This window comes from Cryptomeria japonica, chromosome 3 (assembly GCF_030272615.1).
Source record: "Cryptomeria japonica chromosome 3, Sugi_1.0, whole genome shotgun sequence".
NCBI classification, from domain to species: domain Eukaryota; kingdom Viridiplantae; phylum Streptophyta; class Pinopsida; order Cupressales; family Cupressaceae; genus Cryptomeria; species Cryptomeria japonica.
In genome coordinates, this window is record NC_081407.1 from 292,930,456 (window position 1) to 292,957,705 (window position 27,250).

The window sequence follows — 27,250 nt, forward strand, 5'->3', positions numbered from 1 at the left end:
CCTATATTTTTTCTACATATTGTTAGTGTACAAATTTTAACAGATAAAATAAAAAAATTTCTTTGTTTTTATTCCATTTATTTTCTTTTTGAAAAAAAAAAACAAATTTATCCATCTGACTAACTTGACTTAATCGAGAATTAATTAGATCTTATCATCGTAATGAATTTATTTGTTCAAATAGCGTACTATTATATATAATGTATTTCATATAAATTTGATTCCTTGAATCAAATTCTGCTTCTGATCAAAAAAGAGAAAAGGTAGTCTCCATCAGGTTCTTTCTGATATCTGCAACGAATTCATGAAAATTCATGAAAAATAATGAACAATTGACTTAATAAAATATCTATTTTTACAAAATATGCTATTGTAGTTTTTTTTAATAAAGGTAAGGACAAAGCCGATTAAAAGTGAGCTTTTTATATAGATTAGAAGAGATTTGACTGGGGTTTAATTTGTTAAAGATAACAAATTTTGAACCTCCTTTGAGCGCGTGACTAGAAGAGATTGAAGGCCCTTGCTCCCTGGGCCTAGATCTAGTGATCCATCGACCCCATCAAATAATCCAGAAAATATATTTCTATATTAGTAGGTAAGAGGTAAATTTATTTCCTCTAGCCAAATCATCTATTCTCATCCATTCGGTATAAGGCTCAATCTTAAAAGAAAAGATTGGGCCAAGTTCGATTTGATTAAGGGACCAAACAAATGAATGTCACTCAATTACAAGCGATCAATCGTATCAAATTAAAATTTGATTTATTTCCATACTTCACAAGCGGCTGCTAGTTCAGGGCTCCATTTAGTAGCTTCATAGATCACTTCATTACCTTCACGCGCAAGATCACGTCCTTTATTTCGAGCTTGTATACAAGCTTCTAAAGCGACCCGATTAGCCACTGCACCAAGTGCATTTCCCCAAGGGTGCCCCAATGTCCCTCCACAAAACTATAATATAGATTCATCCCCAAAGATCTCGGTCAGAGAAGGCATATGCCAAACGTGAATACCTTTTGAAGATACAAGAAGAACACTCGGCATAGACCCAATCTTGAGTGAAATAAATACCACGACTTCAGTCTCTTTCAATAAAATCATTATGCAATAGATCAAAAAACCCAAAGTCACTTCTCGTTCTCCTTCAAGTTTACCTACTACAGTACCAGTGTGAATATGATCTCAACCAGACATACGTAGTTCTCTAGCTAGTACATGAAAGTGCATACCATGATTTCTTTGTCTATCAATAATTGCATGCATTGGGCGGTAAATGTGAAGAAGTAGGCCGTTATCTCAGCAATAATGAGCCAACAAAGTATTTGTTGTAAAACCTCCAATCAGATAGTCATGCATGAGTATAGGAACTCCCAATTCTCTGGTGAATACTGCTCTTTTCATCATTTCTTTGCATGTACCTACAGTATCATTCAGGTAATGTCCCTTAATCTCACACGTCTCAGCCTGAGCTTTATAAATTGCTTCTACAGAAAAACAAAAATGATATCTCCAGTGCATAAATGGTTGGGAATTTACATTTACATCATCCTTGGTAAAATCAAGTCCACCATGAAGACATTCATAAACCGCTCTACCATAATTCTTGGCGGGTAGACCCAATTATGGTTTTATAGTACATCCCAACAAAGGATGACCATATTTGTTTAACTTATCTCTTTCTACTTGAATACCATGTGGTGGGCCTTGGAATTTTTTTGAATAAACAGGAGGAACTCATAAATCTTCCAGACATAGAGCCCATAAGGCTTTGAATCCAAATGCATTACCTACAATAGAAGTGAATAGGCTCGTAACAAAACCTTCTTCAAAAAGATCTAAAGAGGGAGCTACATAGGCAATAAATTGATTTTCCTCTCTAGGAATAGGTTCAATATCATAGCATCGCCCCTTGTAATGATCAAGAGTGGTAAGTCCATTGGTACTCTAGGTTGAGGAGGCATCACATGGTATTCAAGGATTTAGTAAACAAAATTAAAGGATATTGATAAACATATTTCTATAGGAAATATATTGTATAGATGATAGATAATTCGTAAATCAACTTTGTTGAAAAAGAAGGGAGCTAGAAGTTAGACGGTGTGAATTGTATCACGATAATGAAAAAGAAACTAATATGGTTATAATCCATGTGCCTAAAAAAGATTTAAAAAACAAACAAACAAGTAATATGGGTTTAAAAATTGTGGTGAAAGTGCCATATCAAGGGTCTAAAGAGGAGGAAGCAAACTGGGTCGAATTAAATTCTATCATCGATTATTTTTTGGGAGATATATTTTCTAAGTTGGACCACTCGAAAAACAACCTGTTGATCAAATCATGAAAAGTATGCTTTATTTAAATCAAGAAGAAACATTTCAAATACTTTACATTTGACACCCATGTCGAGTAGACCTTATTCTTGTTAGAACTATTCATCCCTAAATCATAGGGAGGACTTATTTAACAGCTTGAGAAATATAAGCTTTACAATAGACATATTGTTACTATTTAACAATAGTCAATATCAATGGAAAAAAGATTTATTTCTTTAATAGAGTTTTTTAACTCTAGAAATATTCTATTCCTCTTTCCAATTTGTTTAGTTATTTAAATAGGGAGTATTTTATGTTTCGTTATCACAGACCTCAACATCTTTTTTGTATAGTTTCGATACCAGATCAAAGTAATAATTATAATATTAAAATAAGGGGGATTTAAAAAATCGTAACTTCTATGTTGCCTTGCATACAAAGGAGTATTCCGATTGTGCTTTTTGGGGTGTATTATGGATTTTTATCAACATTACAAATCGGTCCATCTAAGATGCATTATCTCAGATCCTTTTTGATTAAGGATCAGATATTAGATAGAAATGGTGATAAAAGCATTCGTATGCAAAAATTGATTCTTAGTGGTTCATTTCTTGGGCAAGTTGTAATTTTTTCATCCATTTATCTGAGCCCTATCTGTAGCGTCATTTTGAAACCTCACATGTTGATTCTAATGTTTGTGCTAGTATTTTTATTTCTTTTTATCAGGATTGTTTTCTCCAATGTTTTATTCCCTTGGTTGAATAATTTGGTGATCGAGTTTTTTCTTGCAGTCGGTCTACAATTGCTAAATCCTTCCCTTTTTGGTAAATCTATCTATTTGGGGCTCATTATCATCATATTATTTAGGTACAGTGGGATCCTTTTACTTTTTATGAGCACCACAGCCAGATGGCTCACAGGCAAATTTAATTCGTCAAAATCATGAACCTCTTTTGTTTACGTGTCGAAGGCAATTCGCCTTTAAAACTGGGTAAAAGGGGACAAATTTTTGCTTTCACTTTTCAAGTAATTTTATTTGGTTACTTTATGATGGCATTCTATGTGAAAAATCCATCACTTTTCATGACAAAATATGTAGATAATCGAGCCTTTCTTTAGGGCCCTTTCGAAGAATTTTAGGAATCTTTGGAAGAACTCGATAAAAAAAAAATGCTTACAAAGATGATTATAAACCAAAAACTTCAAAGAAGAAAAAAAAATTAAAGCTTTTGTTGATAAAACTATTTCTCTTTCTTCCATTTCTCACAAAATGGTAAAGGTGCTATCCTTAAAAAAACCGAACAAATAAACTGACACAGATTTGGATTTATCTTACATATTAATAAAACTGTGGCCACTACTACTTTTTTATTATAACCGATTCAATGTACCCTTCTGGTACATGGGTATAGGAAATTTCATTCTTGGTAGCCTTGAGAAGAGCCAATTTCCTGAATATTTATTTGATGCTTGTCTCAGTGATGGGAATCAAAGACTATCTTTGCCAGAATGGTCAACCTCAACAATCAAATTCTTGATCAAAATCAGAATCACCTTTTTGAATGGATATCAACAAAAGGAGAGAAAAAAAGATTCCTAGCACTTGAAATTGAAGATCGAGTGAGAGCTCTAAGCAATGGATCCCCTCTTGTAGATGTGTTAAGAAAAAAAATGAGATTTTCAAGAACTAAAGATGGAAATTATCTTCTAGAAATACATGATCCTTTACCGAGCGGGCCATTCCATGGGTTGATGAATCAATTTAAATCACCATGGATGCTACCTTCAGATGATTCTACCAAGCAATTATAGACAAACACCCATGATTCTACCAACCAACTTGATTGAATTTCTTTAATTCGACCAGAAAATAAGGAGAAAATCGTTCAACCACGAAACGAAAAAAATAATTTTTTTTTCCAAATGGTACCTCAATCAAATTCGTATCTTCTTATTAGAAGAACATGAAAAAAGGAAATTTTTGGATGACGCTTCACTGGAAAATTTATTAGATTTGAAGTTGTTTATTTGAAAGATTTAGTCGAATATGTGTTGAAAACATTGGCTCCGACACCTCTAACCAAACAGATAGAAAAGGAAATTGCTTCTTGCAATAAAAAAATATTCATTCAATATTTATTGCAGGTTTTTCTTGAAACCACCAGTACGAAATCGGAATTGCTTCTTAGCATTCTTCCTATGGAGCAGGATTTACTTTATGAGCGATTTTTTTTAATGAGCTGAGTTGAACTACCAAATTCATTAGTATGTATAGATACTAAAAATATCCCTTGGGAGATTACGAATAAGGATCTTCCTTTAAAAAAGAGCAGCACTAAAAATAAAAACAAAAAGAAATTTGACCAAGATTTTCAAGACTTTTTTGATTTCTATGCCCTTTATCTCAAATTCATGGAATTGAAGAAGAAATTAATTGTTAATGATTATGAACCTCTAATCTGAGACTTTAATGGGTACATTGTGCCTAAATATCCCTCAACCATAATATCGGACATTTATGATACTATGTGTGTCAAAGATTGTCTGGAAACGCGTCCAAAAAGGGCTCGACATTTAATTGTGATTAAACCCTTTGAGAAAATAAAAGAACTACAGCCTGAAGATGAACAAAAAAGGAGTGAAATAAGGAATTCTGAAAGGATTATTTTGATTGTTCAAAGATGAGAAACAACAATCAGAAGAAAAAGAGAAAATACTAGAACAAGGAATAGCGAACAAAGCGGACGACGAAGAAGAGGAGGACCTTGTAACTAAAGACATACATGTCTTTAGTTATCCATATGAAGGAGATTTTCGTAGATTTTTAGTAAAAGGAAGTGTCCGTTCTCAAAGATGAAAAGTATCAGTGGTCAACAATTGGATACCTCGACCATAGTTGAGTCTTTTTGAGAGACTAAAGAAATGATGCAAAAGCCACGTCGCAAGCCAAATCCTAAAAGAGAAATCAAAAAAGATATTTTGATTTCAAGACTCGTAAGATATTTTGACAAATATTAGGATCGAAAGAAAAAGAGAGCAAAATCGTCACCGTCAAATATAGTAGGGCTTCGATTGGGAATTACTTCACTATCTTAGAGCGGGTTTTTTATTCACACATACATATCTTCGAAAAATATTATATTTCTCTTCATTAATAATAGCCATAAACTTTTATCGTGTTTTATTATTTCAAGCCTCCGAATGGGAGAGAGATTGGTCGAATTTCAATAGGGAATTTTATATTAAATGTAATTACGATGGATATGAATTGATGGACATCGATGTGCCCAAGGATTGGATGAAAGACTACCTAAAAGAAGGTATTCAAATCAAGATTGTATATCATTTTTGTTTGAGACCTTGGTATGAATCTAACCCCCAATCTATTAACGTTGACAACAAAACAACTAGTGTTTTATCCATGTAAGAAAAAAAAAATGAACTACCTTTTGGTAATCATACAAAAGTTACTTCTTTATGGAGACCTATTGGCGAATGGATTTTGAATTCTACATCTCATTGGGAAAAAGCTATTATCTAAAGGATCCATCCTATTATCGAATGGATGAAACCTATCCACCAATTGATAGAAATCTTTTTCTCAGAAAGCGTAAAGATAAAGATCAGCATTCGGCCAGATACCGAGACATAAAATATTCAAATGAATGACGAGCCTCTTGTAATGATTAGGACCACCCCTACATCAAATATTCAATTTTCTTTGGAAATCATGGAAGATCCATTAGAACCATTTTCAATATAGATCAAACCAGATCTGGATCTCACAAATCCTGACAATTGGACAATTACAATGAATGAGAGAATAAAGCACATGAATGAAGAATATTTGTTGAATCGAGATATTCATAATAAATTGTGAGACGACTTCGAAAATCAAATGAATCAACCTTCTCTTGACATAAAATCTAGATTGAAAAAAGGGTTAATTGGATCAAACAAAATGTCAAGGACTTTTTGGATTGACAAGGACTATTGAATTGTAACGATCCTCGAGAGTTGACTGCTAAGGACTGGAAGAAGTGGTTGAAATTGTGTGCTGGCTATAGAATAATGCCGTAGAAAAAAAAATATTAGTAGCTGATTCGGGTGGAATGACTTTGCATTCTTTTGGGGAGAAAAACAATTTCCATATTTTTTGAGGTGGTTAAAAAACCGCATCAAGCATCACAAATATGAGCTTTTCGCTTATAGTTATCTGGATCATTTGAAAGAAGATAATCACGAACCTGTGATTCCATACATACCAGAACCAATTTCTCAAGCTATTACCAATTTTCAACAGATGAAGAATCTTGGGTACTCCAAGAAGAAGAGGAAAAAGAATTTAAATTTTTTGAAAAAGAAGAAATTTGATTCTTTGAAAAAGAACAATTCCAATTACTCGACAACTAAGAAAAATTCGTATTACACATTCCATTTTTGGTTGTTTCCAGATATAAGAAAAAAAGAGAAAAGTGCCTCAAACCTTGATGACCTTTTTCCTCTGGATATAATCAGAAAATATATCAAATACATGTTGGAATTTAGGGAAATTCAAATAGCACAAGATTTCGATGTCGATGCTTATCTAATGGAAAGTTTCAGGAAGAGAGAGGATGAAAAAAGGAATAAACTCATAAAACTTCAAAAAATAAAAGAGGAAAGAATACAATGAAAACAAGAAAGACAAAAGATGAAAGAGCAGAGATTACCAAAATTAGAATTGGCGACTACTCCAGAAGAAGTGAAGAACCTGAAAAGGGAGTTCAAGCTAGAAGGTGAACAAAAATTCTTAGAGAGAGTGCAAGAACTAAAGAAAAGGTTCCAAGAGCACAAAAAATGCCATAAAATCTAGTCATCTTGAAAGACAGGTTGCTCGACAAGCTGAAAAATGTAGACAAGAGAAAGAAAAATATAGGTCTTAAATGGAATAGAATCAAAGAGATCAAAATCTTCAATCGTGAGTACAATCTTGATTTCATAGAAATTGAAGAGGAATCTATTAGTTTCTTATAAGCATTATTAGACAATAAAGACAATGGGATCCTGAATTAGAATGAGGACATCCTCTTAGTTATACCAAAGTGCCTAAGTGAAGGTGATAACAAGATGTTGATTACAGAGTTCACAATTGATGAAATTAAAGTAGTAGTGCTTCAATTACACACAGAAAAAATGCCTGGACCTAATAGGATGCCTACAAAATTTTACCATACCCATTGGGAATTCATTGAATAGGATGTGTGGGAAATCGTAGAGGATTTCAAGAAAAATGGGAAGTTTGTTTTGGATATTAATAACACCATGATTTTATCATTTCTAGGGGAAAAAAACACATTGATGGTAGACTATCACACAATTTACCTCTAGAATACTATCTATAAGATCATTTCTAAGGAAATGCCTAACTAATTGAAGAAGGTGATGTTGAAATTGATACCAAAGAACATAACACCTTCACTTTGGGTAGGGAGATTATATATAGAATCCTATTAGCTATTGAGACAATTAATACAATATCTATAGAAAAAGAAAGAGGTATGTTTATTAAATTAGATATCAATAAAGTCTATGATAGGGTGTAATGGAAAATTCTATTGAAAGTTCTAAAATAGTTTGCATTTTGTTTAAAATAAGTTGAGTTCATTAAGATACACATCTCTACTCCTTGTTTCTTTGTCTTGGTGAATGTATCTATGTGTGATTCCTTTTCCCCTTTGAATGGATTTAGATAAGGGAACCCATTTGTTGGTGTGATGGTAAACAATTAGAGTTTGCACGACAAGAAAGATGAAAACCTCTAATTTTTACTTAGGGACCATTACATTAAATGAGGGACAGTGTAAATCTAATATATCTAGCCAAAAACTAGCAAGGATAAGGGATAAAAAATCTATTGGATTTATTAGATTAGATTGGACTACCCTCTTTTTAAGTTGAAATATAAAAATATTGAAATTAGGGTAAATGCATTGGAATTGATGTAAAAATGCATGAATAGTAAGATAAAGTCATTAGATCGAGCCACAAACTTGGATCTAGGGATTTTAAGAGTAATCAGACTTGTTCCCAGAAGGAGCTCCTGATTTGTTAGGACCGGTATGGTGGTTTTTGGCTTGATGATGATTGTAATGATTGACTTCATCATATGTTGTCATTGATGAAACACATACACACACATATGTTCACATTGTCTACTGGTGTGACTTCAAAGTTGTTTATATTACAACCAGTATACTAAAGTTTTATATCTAACTAGTACATAGTTACAACTGGTATATACATGGATATAACTAGTGGTTATATATAACTCGACATCAACCTGAAGATTGAGCAGAGATTATCAAAGGAGCATCAAATGATAAATGGTTTATGTGCTTAATTCCAACTAGTATTCATTGATTATGTGATGAGTTATCCTTACCAACAATTTTTGGTGGTATTTTTGTGATGAGTTATGATTGTTTGACTAGATACAGGACACCTAGGAAATTGTGATATGATTTCTTGAGGCTGGCATGAAATCTAAATGTCTATATATTGACATCACAATGAATTATTTTGTATGAGCAAAGGAGATATGGTATTTGATGATTTGATGCAAAGGAATAAGTTTTAAGTTGCAGAGTATGTTGGTAATGAAATGTTGAGTGTGCAGAAGAGGATCTATACAAGAAAGTTGTGCTACTACTAGATCACACCACCTACTATTTTTTAATCATTGCAACAGTCAAATCCCCTAACTAGGTAAGCTCTAACAAGCTTCATTGTATAAATCCTCTAACCAGGTGATCCATTAGGTTGGATTCAGAAATCCTCTACTAAGGTTACTCCTTACAGGGTACTACCTTTTATAGGGTGTAGATTTTAACTAAGCTTTGGGATCTTTAATAGGATTTTCTCCTAGCAGAGAAACCTTTTGTAGACCTTAACCGTCCAGTTATCTATTACTGCAGATAGTTAACTTGTGAGTCCCATCTCATTATGGTTTTTACCTATTTGGGTTTTCCATGTACAAACACTTATGTGTTATGGTGGATGTTTTACTTAGTATGGATGTTGTTATATCATTTTGGATTACATGCATATTGTTTAACAAACTTATTAGATATATCTACCAGTCAGTGTTTAAATTAGTATTGTTTTTGGTGTCACTGATTCACCGCCCCTTGCAGTGCTTTACAATTCTAGCAATTGGTATCAGAGCCTAACTTCTTTAAAGCCTAATCACTTGGAAGGAAACCTTAAAACTACCATGGCGGATATGAGCTACTTTGAGATAGCTAGAGGTCTCGAAGCTAGTAGAAATGAGATTGAAACCCTAAGGGTCAAATTAAAAGCTTCTCATATCAAAAGGAGAGAGCTAACTGAACAACTATTAGACAAATCTGATAATATTTCTTTAGATGAGGCCAATATTGATACTTTAGCTGAGGAAATTGAAAAACTAAACAGTGAAAAACTAAATCTGAAGAGAGAGCTAGAAGGTCTTACTATCCACATGAGTTAGGAACTGGAAGCTAAGAGAACTGCTGAAGATCTCATCAAGGAAAGACATCATGAGATTGCCAAGATCAAGCAAGAGAATGCTACTTTGCCTGAGCATTTGAATGCAGAGAAACAAGAAAAAGAGAACTTATAGCTAGATCTTGAATTAGCATCATCTCTAAGAGAGAACCTGTCAAAACATAACAAAGATCTCACCAAACAACTCACTAAAGTAAATGGGAAATTGGAAAAGTTCAACAGAAGTTCTACCTTGCTAGAAGAACAAATTCAATTAGAAAGGATGAATGGTGAGACCTCTGGACCTGGTTTTCACACATCTGAAAAAGGAGAATCCTTGGGTACCAAGAGCAATACTCATAAGAACAAATCTTCTCCTAAGGCTAAAAAGCCTACTAGTAAGAAGGCCTTTAAACCTGTTTGTTTTGTTTTATATAAACCTAGTCACACTACAAATGTCTATAAAAACAAACCTAATGGAAATGCAAGTTACAATACAAATGCTAGGTATGTGTCCAAGAAATTTGAAGGACATTGCTTCACATGCAAAATGTATGGACATAGATCAGTTGAATGCAGATATGGAGCAAATAATCCAGTACCACATATGAATCCAAGACCAAATGGCAATTGGATGAGAAATTATGTTAACTGGGGTAACATGAACTGACAAAGACCCTAAGACAACCGGTTTAGTTCATTTGAGATGGAAAAGGTAACAAATGTCATTTGCACCATCTGTAACAATTTTGTTCAGGTGGCTATGAATTACGAAACAAGAACTGGGAGAGGTAATTTAGGACCTTGAAGATCATCTGGAATGGCCTTCTATCATTGTCATAAACCAGGACACATAGAAACTTTTTTATAGATCTAGAAAGAGCAAACTAGTTAATCCTTCTAAAGATAAAAAAGGCAAGCAGAAGGTCAATATTGAAGAAACTAGAGAAGAAATGAATCGAATATGGAAGAAAAAGAGTAATGATTTACCTGGAGAAGAAACTAATCCTTCACCTAGTGTGGAGAATTATGCACTGGTTAACTAAGCCTTTTCAATATGGCTAAGGGGAGCATAATGGTAAATCTACTTCTGGACCCCTTGAGATGAATGAGTGGTAAGAGAATTTGAATGCATGAAATTTTGATATTTTTTTGTCAATCAGTTATGAACTGGTTTTATCTGTCAATATTGTATGTATCATTAAGTGGTGTAATTAGGTTTTGTAACCCTAATAGGTGAGCATTTAATGTTGTAGGTAAAAATGATAAAAGCAAGTTTCACTTTGTTATTTTTACCCTAATGCATTCAAGAATTAATTTTTGAGAGCTTGCAAAGCTAAGTAAGGATTGTTAGCTGATTTTAGTCAAAGTTGTATCGTGATTTTGAGTAATCAATCTTATTTGAAGGTTAGTGTAGACTGAACTAGTGTGCACTTGCGTATTCAATTGGCAAACATGGAAACCTTTGTAAAATAAGGTATTCTCTTTGAAAAATCCTACTTTGAATCTAGTCTATCTGAAATGGTATCATTTTCTAAACTAGTAGAAAAATTGATGATCACATCTAAACCTATGGAAGTTGTAAAGGCGGAGCGAATTATGTCCTATAATGCTTTATCACAAGTTCCTAGTGGTGTCATAGTAAAAGGAGATTTGTCCAACTACATTCATTGAAAGATTGAGGTTTTAGGATCATTGTCAATATATTCTCAGTTGAAATCTCTTTGCGATGAAAATGGAAAGATTCAACCAAAATATATTAGGGTTGATGAGAAAAGTTTTCATAATGCAATTTATTTTCTTGAATATTTTAAAGAGGAACATATCCAAATTATTATGAGTTATGTTCATGGGGAAAATATGTATCTAGAAAGGAGTCATACTATAACCAAGGAAGCTATTCAAGCTGTAACTGGTTTTTACTCAACTGGTGAAGTACCTAAGATGAGGAAAATTTCAAAAGAGATAGTAAAAACTCTAACCAGATCAACCTCTGATGGGTATTCTTTTTATGTCAATAACATCAAGGACCCAATGGATAAGCTGGCAGCTATGGTTATAGACTACCAGATATTCTATTCTAGTAGATTGAATAGTGTTCCATCTATAGCAGTGCATACTGCTTAAAAGATGATAGCTGAAAATGGTAATTATGACCTATGTGAGGCTATAAGGAGCCAATTATTGTTGAATCTTCAGTCTATCAAGAAGGATAGTAGTCAAAAGTTTAAATTTGGACGGTTGTCGATCGATCTATTCTTTTATTTTTAGAATTTCCTAATAGGAATTTGTGATCTAGAATGGTCTAAGGATCTACCGGTATCTTCCCAAATTAAGAACAAAATGAAGGCTGTGAGTACCACCTTTTCTGCTATAATAAACAAATATTTCAATAAATTTAAGAAGAAAATGAGTATGAGAGTAATATTGCCTGAGGATGTGGTGAAACACTTCACTAAGGACATTATTTTCACAATTAGCACTGATTTTTGCTTGATGGAGGCTATTGAGCCTAGAGAAGAAGAAATGGAAGACATGAGCTATGAGCTCAACTATGACTTATTGATGGATTATGTCAATAATATGTTGGAATCTCTAGTGGATAAAAAGAAGGCAAGATTGGATATAGTTGAAGTTCAAACTACAAAAGCTAAAACCAGTAGTGTTCCAACCATAAGTGGTAAAGGTAAGAAGAAGAGGGCTAAGCAAGCACCTATGGTGATAAAAAATATAAGAGTGATACGAAGTGTCCAAACCAAAAAGGAATTGAAACCTAGAGTATATGCAAAGAAGGAGACTGCATCAAAGAAAAGAGGTGGGAAACTAATTCTCCAAGAAGAATCTGAAGGTACTGATACTGAGGAGGAACCCATGAAAATGAAAGCAACTAGTAAAGAAGACAAACAAGTGAAGGAAGTGCCAAAGGCAACTGTGCCTATTGATGTCTTAACTGACAAGCCTAACACTAACTTTGAGAGAACAGTGAAATCATTAGGAAGAAACAGATTCGATAATGTCAAAGATCATTTTGATTCATTCAATGAAGATGAAAAGGAACAAATTATTCAACAGGTAATCAATTATTTGTGCCATTATAATAGACTATCTCATGATGTTGAAAATGATATCTGTAATTACTTATATACTATTGTTTTGAATAAATGGGAGGCAGCAATAAAGAAAGTAAAAGAAATCATAGATGATGTATTTGTACAATATTTTTCTGATTTGTCAAAGGATGAGTTGAATGAATTGGTTGATAAGTACAAAGTTCACTTTTCTTTCAAGAGAAGAAGATTGAAGCTAATTAGTGGAAAGTTGTAGCCTATTGAGACCGAGACTCATCAAATTGCTCGTAATATCCACGGATGGAAGAACATATACATTCCTCTAAGGATGAGAAAGATACTGTTGATCGACCTCAAATGGATGAGGAAGAAATTGTGCAAACTGATGTTGTCTGTCCTATCAAGAAGAAGGATGACACTATTGTCCAATGAGTCATAATTATTGATGATATTCAGGATGCAATAGATCTATCTAGAGATATTACTACACTAGATATTCCACCGGAAACTCAACTAGGAGTGGATATTCCACCAACCAAGGAACAACTAGTGAAACCTCAACTCCCACTGGTTTCACAGTCACTCAGAAGGAATCCAATGAAAAAGTTGATACAAAGATTTCTGAACAAGAAACAGAGAAAGAACAAGAGAAAGATAAGATTATTAAGGTAACATCTCCTGAACCGGTAAAATCATTAGTCATACAACAGACTACTGAAAATGATGATGACTCATTAGGCATCTCAAGGCCTATAATTGTTGATGATATGAGTGCATCTAAAATGATGAAGATTGCAATTGTCATGCAATCTAGGGCACACAAGAAGAGACTTAAAGAACAAAGAATGGAAGCAGAAACCATTCAGAATCCTATGGATATTCTAACAAGTCTACTACCAAAAACTACTATAGGGTATTTGACAACTCCTATTAGCAAAATTGGTCAATTGGTTGCTGATGCATCTGAGCAACTTAAATCCCTAGAAGAAGAAGTGCAAACTTATGCTGAGAAGAGTTATAGGAAGAAGCATGGAGAGAAGCTTATGAAAGAGATTGATATAGGAAAAATTTATCTATCTTAATAAATATTTATTAAGAAAAGATATTGAAACAAGAGGTAAATTCCTTGCATCTACTGCTAATGTTTCATTCTTTTATTTTGATATCAATAATAGGTGAATTGAAATAAATCCAAGAGCTAGAGAAGATATGCAATGCATATGTACCACTTCAAGATTCTATTTTTGCCAAATTTGTGGATGATTTGCAAAATAGGTTAGATACATATGATCTTGAAAAATAAAAGAGACTCTAATCACTGAAGGAAATGAAGAATCAAATCAAACCCCAAGTGGGCATACTACGAAGAGCCTATAGCACTACAAAAACTATTTTGGCTACACTAGAAACATGTACACTTGATTCAATGGAGGAGTTCCATACTCATATTATGTCTACACTTGAGTTCAATGAGAACTTGTTGGAGACATAGGAACATTCTTTTTCTCAATTGAAGAGATACTTTAGTGAAATTTTTCAGAGGCTAGCAATGCATGAATCTTGATTCAATTTTTCATTTTTTTGTATATTTAAAACACTTTGATACAAAATTTTCTATATATATATATGTATTTTTCTTTTCAATTTGGCATTGTTGTCAAAGGGGGGTAGAGATATGTTGTGAAAATATTGTATGTTGTATGTAGTAAGGGGGAGTATATGTATATGTCTATAAATTTTTTTTGTAAGCACACTTAGCGGTATTGCTGTAAAATTTTCTAAGTTTTGCCATCCATGCCAAAGGGGGAGATTGTTGGCTTCATGATGATTGTAATGATTAACTTCATCATATGTTGTGATTGATAAAACACATACACACACACATATATTCACATAGTCTAACGGTGGTTATACATAACGCGACATCAACCTGAAGATCCAACGAAGATTATCAAAGGAGCATCAAAGGATAAATGGTTTATGTGCTTAAGTCTAACCAGTATTGATTGTTCCAACCAATATTCACTAATTATGTGATGAGTTATCACTAGTCGTGATGAGTTATCCTTACCAACATTTTTTGATGGTATTTTTGTGATGTTATGATTGTTTGACCAGATACACTACACCTAGGAAATTGTGATATGATTTCTGAGGCCGAAATGAAATCTAAATGTCTATATATTGACATCACAATGAATTATTTTGTATGAGCGAAGAAGATATTTTATGTGATTATTTGATATGAAGGAAGAAGTATTACGTTGTAGAGTATGTTTGTAATGAAGTGTTGAGTGCGTAGAAGAGGATCTATACAAAGAAATTGTGCTACTACTAGATCGCATGACCTGTTGGTCTCTAATCACTGTAATAGTCAAATACCCTAACCGGGTAAGCTCTAACAAAGTTCATTGTACACATCATCTAACCAGGTGATCCATTAGTTTGGATTCAGAAATTCTCTACTGAGGTTACTCCTTATAGGGTACTACCTTTTACAAGGTATAGCTTTTAACTAAGCTTTGGGATCTTTAACAAGATTCGCTCCTAGTAGAGCAACCTTTTGTAGACCTTAACCGCTCAGTTATTTATTTTTACATATAGTTAACTTGTGAGTCCCATCTCATCATGGTTTTTACCTATTTGGGTTTTCCATGTACAAACACTTGTGTTATGGTGGATGTTTTACTTATTGTGGATGCTATTATATCATTTTGGATTACATGCATATTGTTTAACAAAATTGTTAAGTATATCTATTGGTTAGTGTTTGACGTAGTATTGTTTTTGGTGTCACTGATTCACCCCCCCTCTCAGTGCTTTACAAGTCCATCAGTGGTCAGTCTGGTCCTTCACAATTTTCGTACTCCAATGTGGATTTATTCATCACTATGAATAAAACCAATTCTAAAGATTATAACTTTGTACTTGCTCTTGTGCAAAATATTGAAGGGAAATAGGTTGGTGATAGGGTTTTGCCTTAGCCAAAACCCCATTTTTGGAGTTAACCATGAAATAGAAATGAAATATGATTGAATTGCTATAATAGAAATGTTCTCCTTTCGAGAGAGGTGTTCAATAATGTTTGAAACACTAATCCTAAACCTCCTTGTGAATTTTTGTTTGTCTCCAAACAAAATTAGGGTTTCATAAATTCTTAAACAACGTAGAACATGAATGTCAACTCCAATGCTTAAATCTTGACCTTATCTTTGTTCCAAAGCTTGAAAAAAGACTTATTGCTTGCTCACTTGCTTGAATGCTTGAAATTATGTGAGGGTATACTTAATTGTATTTAATGCATATGAAAATGAGAGGGTAGGCCTCCTTTTATATGTGCTTTTCAAAAAAAGAAGTTAATTTGCTGACATGAGTCGACATGGAGTCCAAATTCTTTCGCTAACCTTGTGACCATTAAGGGGCCCAAAATTAGGTCCTAATTAGGAGGACTAGAGCACTGGGCTCTCTGGTCCTCAAGGGACTAAGGTGTCATGCCTTGATATTTCTGAATTAGAGACAAAATATTGAGGGTAGGATGAAGTCTGAGGTGAAGATGGTGGCAAAATTTCATAGTATGAGTAGAATTAGGTCCCATTCAAGACCTGGGGCATGCATGCCAAGGTGAGTGCCCAAATGCAAACAAAATTGTAATGGAATATAATTTAGGATGCTACATTTAGCCCCAACTTTAGTAGGAGTTTGAGACTAAGCATACTCGTGGAAGAGTATAAAGGTTCACACTGAAAGTATTTTATAAAGATGCTAAGGAGGCAAGACACACCAAGCCCTCAATGGACTTTAGGTATCTTACTACTTCAAGATCAAGATAAAAGGGACATCATAAGAGAGAGAAAGAGAACCATGACTACAAGCCTAGTAAGGTTCACTTACTATCCGTCATGAAAAGAAAAATACCAAAATTACCAAGCAAAAGGCTAAGTTCTCAAAGTAAATTGAGTATTGAGATATGCAAAAGAGAGAAACATTGAGAGGACTATATGCCCCCATGTTAAAGAGATCATGTATGCCACAATGAGAGCAATTGATTTAAGGTAGTATACATTCATCCAAAAGACTTGAGCACACTATTACAATGATATGCCCCCATGAAGGATACATCAAACGATAATAATCACAAAACACCAAACACATAACCATGTTCAACTTAACTTTGGGGTAAGTATTCTGTTATGATAAATAATGTATATCATGTATATATTTTTATTGAATTGTCACCATCCCCAAATAAAGTAGAGCCACAATGGAAGAATGGTGCATGTGTCTTTTGAGTCAATATGGGAGACACCAAAGAGGTTTCAACATTTTGCATCATCCTCAAGTAGACAACACAAGGGATAATAAATAGAAGAATATTATAAACAAGCAAGAGGGGAGAGAGAGAGAGATAATATAAGGTGTGAATGAAGCTAATCAAGCAAGTCATCTACCTCCCAATCTTGTTCAACATTGTTTTGGGAGGGTGGAAAATATGCAAGAGGAGAAACTTTAAGCACAACATATGGAGATATAACAAATTCCAAACAAGGACTATGCTCTAATGATGGATTACTTGTTTGTTACTAGGAGCTCGGATTAATGCTTGTGAAAATTGTTTAGATAAATCATTGTCATCATCAAAATATTCATATTCATCACTTGAATCAATATTGTTAGCATGATCATTTTTATCCATCTCTTCATCAAGATTAATAAAAATAGGATATTTAATTGGAATAGAACATGAACCATCATCTTTCTTAATCATTTTACACCTTTGTGATTTAGGTTGATCTTCCTCCCTAGGGTTAGGTGAAGGATGGACAAATGGGATCATATCAACATTTGGTGTCTTAGCATGATGTCTTGGTCTTGGCTAATGATTATGAAGGTTTGGGATCAATAGGCAAAGGATTCTCCTCTTCTTTTCAAAAAGGATGCATGGGAGTAGGTTTTTTAGGTTGACAAATAAGAGATTCTGGGTGCTTTCCTTTGTAAGTTATATGAGGTGGAACTATAGTATATAAAGGAGTAATTGAGGGTATACGGAGTAGACAAATTCATGAGGAGGAGGAGGAATAGGTATATAATGAATAAGAGGAATGAAATTAGGATCTCTAGGCTTACTTAAGGAGAGGACCATATAATTCTTGAACTTTTGATAAGATTGAAAAATAGAATCAGTTTGAGGCTTAGAAGGTTCAAATTGTTTATACCAAAATTAATCAAGATTAACATCTACATGCGTCACCATGGGTTGATACAAGATATGATTAATTATTATGATTTTGTCATTAAGAAGGAATTTCAAACACTTATGAATGGTAGAAGGGATTTCTTTCACGAAACAGAGCCGAGGATGTCCCAATTTCACACGAAATTGAACGGATGTAGGAATGATAAAAAAATTGCCATCTAAGAACTAAGTACCAAACCCAATGGGAAGATTAAGGGAACCAATAGAGGGACAAGAAAAACAATCAAAGATCATAATCACTACATCAGATCTATCATATGTTACTTGATGCAATTGTAAGGTCTAAAGATATTCTTTCGTTATCACATTCACCATATATGCTTGGTCAATGAGCACCCCTCGTGACAGTATGTCCTTCATCCTCACAATGATATACAGTGGGCCATCAGGTGCTTCAATAGTCTCATGAGGATCAAAGGTAATACATAAGTTCTTATAATATGTACATTTATCAATAAGATTCATCACATTATTAGACTGAAGGCTGCGCTCATTAGTAGAAAAGGGAAGATGCTCAGACTCAATCACATTAGTATCATGAGAAGGCAAAGGGCTATTAAATATTTGGAAGTTTTGATTTGGAGGAGCTACAAATTTATTTCCTTTGTCACTCACACCAACTACAAATATAATATTGTTATCAATAAGGTCTTGAATTCTACTCCTTAGAGAATAACACTTTTAAGTGTCATGACCAGGTTGATGATGATATTGACAAGAAGCTTTGGAATCATGATAAGGTGGAAAAGGTTTGGATGTGCAATAGAATAAAGAGGTAAAGAACAATACCATTACAAAGCTTTTTCCCTAAATGTTCTAGTAAAAAAATTAGCCAAAACTCTTTAATCATAAACAATTGATAAGGCAAAGTCAGATGCATTGATGGAAGTCATATCGATCATTGCTAGTTTTCCAAGGAAGTCAAGTTGAACGGGGAAACATATACCAATTATGGTCATCAGAAAAACATATAGTAGCGACAAAGGAAAAATATTGTCTTGTCGAAAGTCGTTGAGGCTATCTGTAAGAATTATCCCGATGAACAACCAAGGATAAAAGTGCATCGGTGAAGGTTATAATGAAGAAGATCATCAGCGTAGCCAAAGGAGTTGGGATGTGTCATTTTGGGTCTCCCTGATATACAATGAAGTGATTGGTCAGAAGATCATTGAGAAAGATTATGATGATGGAACATAATGTAGCAGGAAAAGTTATGTCGAAGGAAAAGGTCATCGAGAAAACTATGCTTGTCGTCATAACACATTTGAAGTTACCTCAATGCTGATGATAGTATCGGGTTTACATATACCGATAAATTAGAAGGAGTGTCATCATCTTATGTTACCCCAAAAGCAAAGATAAAGTTTCTAAAAGGAAAAGGGATTTTGCTGATGGTACCAAAGATGGAGTTTCATTAGAGAGATATACATCTACGAGTCATTGTCGTATCAAAATTTAAAACTGAAATAATGAGCTTTTATTAAATGATTGCATCAGGTAGATTTATTTATGGTTGACACGAGGTAGATTTATGAGAGGATCATCATTACAAAGTTGTATACAGATGTATTGGGCATATAAAAAAGATTTCTTGACACAATTTTTACATAGCGAAGCAATTGATAGAACAGAGAATTAAATTTCTGAGAGTTAGAGAAAAAGATTGTGATTGCAAAAATGGAGTCTTCGAGTTCCACAAGAAATAAAAGAGCGACAAAAATATTTGAACCTAGGGCTAATAAATCTAAGAAAGAAGAGGAAGCCTTAATTTGAATATTGAACCAAGATATGATACAACAAATGCAAGCACCAAGCCCTAAGTTCAGAAGATCGAGACAACATTTATCGGGGAGGGACCAATTGGAAGATAAATACAAAAATGTCAGAGATGTGTGGACCAAAGTGAGAGGATATGAATTGTTCTTGTTGCACTACCTGAGAAGTGACAAGGAAATGCCACTGTGCAACCCATGGAAGACCAATTTGGGTAAGCTGATTGTCCCAAATGTGTTTGTAAGTGTGAAATTGCTAGAAACCCTAGTGAAAAACTATAATTCTATGGGGAGGTATATTCAAACCCCTAATGGAGATGCCTTTATAAGGTTTTATGTTGGTACACAAAATGAAGTATTTAACCTAGATCCCAATCCTGATAAACCCTTGTCTTTCAAAGAATTGGAAGAAGAATACCGCAGAATAGTTACAACATATATTGCATGAAATTTAGATATCCATAAGAAGGAGGTAGGTATATTAACAAAACAAGATGGGCCACCATTCAACATTGATTTATTCAGGCATTACCTATAATATACTTATATGTCTTATGGGTAGTTAGGAGGACTTGAAGTTCTTGATCTAATGAGTACTAGGTTGTTAGTATTAGCCTTAGATATCTAAATGTATGAGCCCAGACCTTTTGGTTATGCCTCTTATTTGGTAGAAAAATTACATGAGGGTTTTCTAAACCTTAGGGATAAAAAAATCCCTAATTTCAAGTTTTATTCATTGTTGATGAATTTAGTATTATTTTATGGACGTTTCAGGGGTATGTGGCCCGAGGAGTTAATTCTTAATACCAGAAATAGGGAAGGGGAGGAACAACTGGTTCAATTATGGACTTCTATTTGGGACTCTCGTTTGTAAGATCAAACTACATAAAATTTGAAGAGTGGATAGAGAAACCATTATATAGGATGTACGGAGTTCCTTATGATGGATCAATTTTAAATGAGATTAAGGCATTTTTAAGGCCTAAAGATTTTGATGATAGGCAAATTGTGAATCATACATGGGGACATTGGTACATGCACCAGAACTTTACTTGTTTTAAGATCTATGGATTTGAAGCCCATACATGTTACCAAAATGTGTTCCTGATAGAATAGTATATTTGGAGATTGTAAGACAATTAAGTGTCTCAAATGCTAAACACTTTGGAGATCAACATAAGAACGCTTTTTTGCCTGGAACTCTTGGTTTTGGAGATTTCACTATTGTTTCTACAAAGGCATATGAAATAATTGACAAAAAGTTAATGGAGGAGTATAATTTGTTTGGACATAGTGCAAGAAAAAACTATGGTCTGGGGGGGTGCATTCACTCTTGTAAGAAAAGACAAAATATAGGAGGTTATTTGTACTTGAGTTTGGAAGCAGAAGACATCTTCAGAAATATGGAAGATGCAAAAGCACAAGAGGTAATTGATAATTTGAATATAGAGATAGAAGAAAAGAAAGAAAGGTTGATGGACATGGAGACAAAAGAAGAGATGTCATAAAGTGAACCCGATGACCATGAAGTTGTTTCTAGATATTGGGCAAAGGAACAAGAAGAAGAACCAAATGAAAATGAAAAAATTGTCACTAAGATGGAGATTAATGCAAATTCAAGGTTAGAAGTACATTATGCTTTTGTAGAAGATGATGTATTTTTGAAATCTAAAGAATTTAAATCTTTTCTCTATAATTTGAAAGGCAAAAGGTTGAGGGAACCTATCCCACATATAACACCTGAAAAAGAGGCAGAGTTGTTGAAAAGGTTAAAGTAGGATATAGAAGAAGATTTGGTTACAATGACTCCCCCAAAAGGGAGGCAATTACTTGCAGAAGCCAGAGTAATTTTGTTTCCACAATGGGATTTGAGTGCATCTTTTATTTTTGACAGACTATTACACTCTCACAACAAGGATTTCAAATTGGATATTCAAGGAGTAAATGATGTGTTTATTAGATCTGGGTTTGACCAAGATGAGGAAGCCTTACTTCTATGGGCATTGTATCCTCTGAATAAAAGGCCTAAAATTATTGATGTGGATAAAGCATTTGTCCATATGATGAAATTGAATGTTGGGGAAATTGATCCCATTATTTCAGTAGACATTGGAGTTGATATTTCAAAGTTTAATAGAGTACAAATTATCAGAAAAATAAGGGAAAGAGATCAATATAAAGGATTGTAAAAGGAAACCATAAGAAGAAGTGGACAATTTATGCCAATGATATTTTCCCCTGATAATTCAAAATGGGAAAAGAAATATGAAGAGCCGCAACAACAAAATCACAGAATTATTAAACAAATGCAGAATGTAAGAGTTGATACTACCTCTTTTCTATGGAATAAAAGTTTTGAAAATTTGAAAGGATATTTGGAAGAGTTCTGGGTTGTTTTTCAAAAGAATATGGGAAATGCTATATCACATAATAGGATAAAGAACAGATTAGGAACCAGACTACATGACAAGACTTTAGAAGTGACAAATGATAAAGAAATTGAGAAGATCAAAAGGCTTCTTTTAAAACATGACAAATTTGATGCAAAATTACAAACTGAATATGATTAATGTAAAGACATAGTCCAGCATGGTATCCTAGTGCTAACTAATCAGAGGGGAGAAATCAAGGATAAAGACAAGTGGATTTCAGAATGCCAAAATCTACTCAGTGTTGCCCTTAATGTTGCCCTATCAAATGGAATAATTTGAAGGAAACAATTACAGAGATGAACCAATTCGTCACATGGGAGATCATTGTCAGGGACCAGATCCATGATGCAAACACCTATAAATCAAAAAAGTAAATGGACCATATTCAAAAATGTGGCGAGATACTTGGGGATTGAAATTGGTTTTAAAAATTTCAAAATGTTATCTTCAATGTTTTTATGTGATATGTCTAGTAGTTAAGTTAGTTTTTAGTTAGGAGTTTAAGTCTTAGTTAGTTTAATTCCAAATGAAAGGGTATGCCCTTTCATTTTGAAACTAAATACTCATCTATTTATAGGGGATCCTTTTGATGAGAAGACATTCATGATCATTTTGATCAAGACGTATTTTATGCAAGTCCTTTTGAAGTTTATTTTCTGGAAATGCCAAAACTGACGAATGACATTACACTGTATTGAAGCTAGTTGATTATCTTATGCTTATTTCAATATAAATATCACATGTTATGCATCTCTGATGGTATCTATCTTTTCAATTGTTTGATTAGTTCCTCATGATAAATCTATTTAGTTAGATTGTTTCAATGTGCTATCTCATGTTATTATAATTTGAATTAGGTTTCAGTTTGAATAATTCATGTAGATGCCTTTGAAGTGATTGTCTTGTTATAAAGAGCAACTTTAATAAGAGTGTTTGCAGCATTGTATTCTGTAAATGCCAAACTAGTTAAAAGATATTGTGCTATATATAATCAGTTGATTATCTTATGTTTATTTCAATACAAAGATCAAGTATTTTTCATCTTTGATGGTATTTATCTTTTTGATTGTTTGATTAGTTCCCTATGATAAATCTATTCATTTAGATTATTTCAATATGCTATCCTATGCTATTATAGTTTGGGTTAAGTTTCAGTTTGATTATCAGTTTGAAGGATTGGATGTCAAGCTTCATTCTATTTTATTGGTCTTTAAGAGAAAAGTTAAATTCAGTCTTTAAGAGAAAAGTTAAATTCAGTAAGACTAACTACAACATTATGTCAAGGGTGAAGGCACTGGTCTACTATTGTTTGAAGATAATATAATTAGGTGTTTTTTTAGAGAAATCTCAATTAATAAATCACACTTATAATAAATTAACCGTTTATTTAAAGCATTCATTTACAAGCAAGAAATTTAAAGTTTTCACTAATTAATTAATTGAAGTGAAAATCTCAGGAATCATTTTCCCTCTATTGCACATAAACCTTGGAAAAATTCAATTACAATTAGGCATACTTGACAACAATGGGATTAATACCCATCAAAAGTCTCTTCTCAATCTTCAAAATACCCTTACAAGACAACAACTTAGTAGAAACCAACCATACTTTGATGAAGACAAACTTGACAATGACTGCTCTTACCTTGTAATTAAGCCACTCGCTCTGATTATTCTCTTGATATCATTATTATAAACTTTTCCTCCAATTTATAGAAAGATCCAACGGTTCAAATAAAAGTTATGATAATTCTTCCAAAATTGCTATAGGATACAAGAAAGACAATATTAAGATAAACTATACAAGATACACACTATGAAGAAAACTAGTCAAAATTATTGATAACATCAAATGAAATATAGTGTTTGATTAGATTCCTCTTTATTTTAAATTTATGTACAATACCTAGATTTTATTAACCCATAACAAAATACGCAACTAACAAATAAAATGAGATAAATTTTTCATATTTCAATCCTACAACTCAAAATGATTTTGCATGATAGAATCAATATCCATTAGAACTTGTTTCACCTTGTGTTTTATGATGATGAATTCAATGTGTATGGAAAAATTTATGTGATTATGAGCCATACTGTGGCTCTTGGTCGGTATCCTCTGAATCCATTGGCCATGGTTGCAACATTATGTGATCCTAACAAAGAGATATTAGCATTGAAGCTTCATTCACTAGAACATTTCCTTAGCCTAGATGACAAGTATGAAGTTTTCAAATAGGTAATGGTTAAACAGTAGCCAACCAAGTTGGTGTTGACATAAACCTAGCAACATCACATGAATGGATGTTTTCTCCTCTTCAATTTGTAGCTAGCCTTGGACCTAGAATAGATGCTTCCATACAAAGGGCTATCTTGAGGGCTGGAAGGCTTTATAGTCGGAGAGAATTGTTGACCCCTCTAGAAGCTATGAAGTGACTTGTCTTTATAAATTTTGTTGTTTTTTTAAGGGTTAGAGGAACCGAGAAAGCAACTTCTGGGAACCATGTTATGGATGCATTGGACGATACTAGAATTCATCCAGAGTCATATGAACTAGAAAAGAAAATGGCTGTGAATATATACTGTGAAGATGCAAGATAGGATATAGATGATATGGATGAGGAAACACAAGAAATGGTAGTTGAACATGTCAAAAAATATCCCCATTTGTTAAAGGCCCATGATATTGATGAATATGCTAGAAGTGTGGAACAACAGACATTAAATAAAAAGCAAGAAACTCTTGCTAACGTAAATATTGAATTGGTACATGGATTTAAGGATTGGAGAACACCATATAAAGAGCCATCCCAGAATGAGGAATTTTATTTGCTAACTGGAAAAAATGAAGAGACCCTTTCAGTGGGGAAAATTGTAAAAGTAACTACCCGTAGAGTCCTAAATAATCAGATAAAAGTTGCCTCCATACAAAGGGCTTTTTTTAGGGCTGGAAGGGTTTACAGTCACAGAGAATTGTTGACCTCTCTAGACACTATGAAATGACTTGTCCTTATAACTGGAAGCTACAAAATGGAGAGATTAAGAAGGTTGAGGATCGATATTTTTCCAAATCGGATACCATTAAACAAAGTGAACAAGAGAATCCAAGGAAAGAAAAGGAACTTGCAAAAAAATCTTGATGACAATAATGAAAGGACCAACCTCTTGTACAGTTGTTGTTGAGCATCTATCTGCAGCAATTGTGCCCTAATAATTGTCCTAATTTTAAGTTTTACTCATTATTGATGCATTTAACCTTATTCTATGGATGTTTTAGGGGGTGGCTCGAGGAATTAAGGCTTAATGTTAGAAAGAGCCAAGGGGAGGAGCAACCTGTTAAATTATGGACTTTTGTTTGGGATTCTTGTTACACAAGATCAAATTATATCAAATTTGAGGAATAGATAGTAAATCCAATTTATCAGATGTATGAATTTCCTTACGACGGATCAATCTCAAAAGATATTAAATATTTTTAAGACCTAAATATTTTGATAACAGAAGACAGTGAATCATAACTATGGAGATTGGTATGTCCTACGACTTGTCTTTATAACTGCTAGCCGCAAAATGGAGAGGTTAAGGAGGTTGAGGATCCATATTTTTTCAAAGATGACATTGTTAAACAAATCGAACAAGAGAATGCAAGGAAAGAAAAGGAACTTGCAAAAAAATCTTGATGATAAGAACAAAAGGACCAACCTCTTGTACAGTTGCTATCGAGCATCTATCTGCAACAATTGTGCCCTAATAATTGCCCTATTTTTAAATTTTCCTCATTATTGATTCATTTAATATTATTCTATGTATGTTTTAGGGGTATGTAGCCTAAGGAATTGAGGTTTAACATCAGAAACAGCCAAGGGGAGGAGCAACCTATTCAATTATGGACTTCTGTTTGGGATTCTCGTTACACAAGATCAAATTATATCAAATTTGAGGAATGAATTGTAAAGCCAATTTATCAGATGTATGGGTTTCCTTGTTATGAATCAATCTCAGATGACATTAAATATTTTTAAGACCTAAAGATTTTGATGACATAAAGATATTGAATCATAAGTGGGGAGATTGGTATGTCCAACGACTTCTCTTTATAATGAGTAGCCATATAATGGAGAGGTTAAGGAGGTTGAGGATCCATATTTCACCAAAGCCACTACCATTAAACAAAGTGAACAAGAGAATGCAAGGAAATCAAAGGATCTTGCAAAAAAATCTTGATGACAAGAATGAATGGACTAACCTCTTGTACAATTATTGTCGAGCATCTATGTGCAGCATTTGTGCCCACATCCTCGCAATTTTCACACCCTGATCCCATGTATAATGATGGCATGTGATTACTTTAAAAAAAAAAATACCACGTGTTTGTTGGAATTCCAATGTTAAATATGAAATCTGCACTATCGGCAAAAGTCAACACGATGTTAACACACAAGTAGAAGCATGTGATCGAGATAGAATACATCGACGAAGTCCATCGGCATAATGCACACTAGCGGCAATTGAGAAATCTTGTATTACCGATAGCCGATGATGCTATTGGTAAGACTTATCCCGCTGGACACTACAAAAACTAAAACGCATCGGCAAAGGTTACGATGATAAAGGGTCAAAGTTGATGCTGAGGAGAAATAACATATCAGGAGGAGCTACATCAATGGAAAAGACATCAGGGAAATTATAACAATCGCCAGAACCATTTTAAGCTATCTTGATTCCACACCATTATAACAAAACATAAAGAATCTCATAGTTGATCGAAAAACCATTCGAAATGTAGTAGTGTCAGTTTTCTCACATAATAAAATTCATTTTAATCCAAGGATATTCAACACATCGCTAATTTATTTTAATCTACCATTTGGAAACCTGATCCTAACTTTACCACGACCAACAATAT

General features: G+C 33.5%; 1 pseudogene; it reads right to left on the bottom strand.

Annotated features, from left to right (window-relative positions):
• Positions 1-762: 762 nt before the first annotated feature.
• Positions 763-26,668, bottom strand: LOC131062667 (ribulose bisphosphate carboxylase large chain-like; annotated as a pseudogene).
• Positions 26,669-27,250: the final 582 nt, after the last annotated feature.